At 37.3% G+C, this 1,846-nt stretch overlaps 1 pseudogene; it reads right to left on the bottom strand.

The window, feature by feature from the left end:
* Window positions 1-313: 313 nt before the first annotated feature.
* Window positions 314-1,187, bottom strand: LOC127639370 (uncharacterized; annotated as a pseudogene).
* Between the last annotated feature and the right edge of the window lie 659 nt (window positions 1,188-1,846).

Below are 1,846 nucleotides of genomic sequence, written 5' to 3'. Positions count from 1 at the left end.
GGCATCAGTTCATCTTCTGAAGTCCATCATAATAGACTGAAGTGATGTTTGGGTGGCACCGGCTCCATTTAGTCATCATCATTCAGTGACACGTAGCAGTGGAGTCCAACAGGAAGCAGGAATGGTGCTGGATCCAGCCGGTTCTGGTGACCTCAGGATAGGAGTCCCGAGGCTGAGACAAGGAAACAAATAAAATAATATAAGCATAGATGCCATTAAATTTATTGCAGAGTTATAAATCATGATAAATGTTTCTGGTTTCTGGTTCCGGCAGACCCAACTAAAGCAGTCTAATTGTGGGTTGAAGGATAAATTAGGTGTATGCCTGGCTAAATAGATGATTCTTTAGTCTAGACTTAAGCTGAGGGAGAGTGTCTGCATCTCGAACAGTGTTAGGGAGACTATTCCATAGTTTAGGAGGGTGGATTTTGATATTCTAGGAACTATTAACAGGCCAGAATTTTGCGATCGTAATGAACGTGATGGAATATAGCGTGGTAGAAGGTCACTTAAGTACTGCGGAGCTAGACCATCCAAAGCTTTGTACGTAGTTAACAGAATTTTTTTAATTAATACGGAATTTAATAGGTAGCAAATGTAACGATGATAGAATGGGGCTAATACAATCATATTTCTTGGTTCTTTTAAGCACTCTGGCTGCTGCATTTTGAACCAATTGAAGTTTATTTATTGATCTTGCTGGACATCCTCCCAGTAATGCATTACAATAATCTAGTCTTGAGGTCATGAATGCATGAATTCAATTTTTCCACATCAGCAACAGAGAGCATGTGCCTTAATTTAGCAATATTTCTTAGGTGGAAGAATGCTGTGCTACAAACATTGGTAATTTGATTTTCAAAGGACAGATCGATTTAAAATATAACACCTAAGTTCTTCGCTGTTGAAGATGATGTAACAGTACATCCATCGAGATTCAAATTATATTGTAGTGGCCTAATTTTTGAGTTTTTTGGTCCAATAATTAGTACCTCTGTTTTGTCAGAATTGAGTAGAAGGAAATTTATGGCCATCCAATCTTTTATTTCATTGATACACTCTGCTAATTTAGAGAATTGTGAAATCTCATCAGGTTTTGAAGAAATATAAAGTTGTGTATCGTCGGCATAGCAGTGGAAACTTATTCTAAGATTCCTGATAATGTCTCCCAGGGGAAGCATATACATAGAGAAAAGCAGAGGCCCTAAAACTGATCCCTGTGGCACTCTATATTTTACTTTTGTTTGGTTTGACAATTCCTCATTTACATAGACAAAGTGGTAGCGGTCTGCTAAATATGACCTAAGCCATGCTAATGCAACTACATAAATGCCAACATAATTCTCTAGCCTATTCAAGAGAATGTTGTGATCTATCTTGTTGAATGCAGCACTTTGATCTATAAGCACTAGAAGAGAAATGCAGCCGCGATCAGATGATAAGAGCAAGTCATTTGTAACTCTGATAAGTGCTGTCTCTGTACTGTGATGAGGCCTAAATCCTGACTGAAATCTTCGTATATACTATTTCTCTGTAGAAATGAACATATTTGGGAACATATTTCTTAATAAGCGTCTTGATAACTGCCATTTTAAAGTTTCTTGGGACATGTCCTAAGCATAGCGAGGAGTTAATAATATTAAGAAGAGGTTCTGAAATTACAGGAGATACCTCTTTTAAGAGCTTAGTTGGTATTGGATCTAACAAACATGCTTTTGATGTTTCGATAACTTTTGTGAGCTCTTCATGACCTATGACAGAGAAGGATTGAAGTTGCACGTGAGGAAAATTAAAAAGTTTTCTGAGGTGCTATGACAGAATGACAGATGATTGCATAATTCCAATT

Source organism: Xyrauchen texanus, chromosome 4, assembly GCF_025860055.1.
Source record: "Xyrauchen texanus isolate HMW12.3.18 chromosome 4, RBS_HiC_50CHRs, whole genome shotgun sequence".
NCBI classification, from domain to species: Eukaryota; Metazoa; Chordata; class Actinopteri; order Cypriniformes; family Catostomidae; genus Xyrauchen; species Xyrauchen texanus.
The sequence above is the reverse complement of the archived record's forward strand: the minus strand, read 5'-3'. Positions and strand labels throughout refer to the sequence as shown.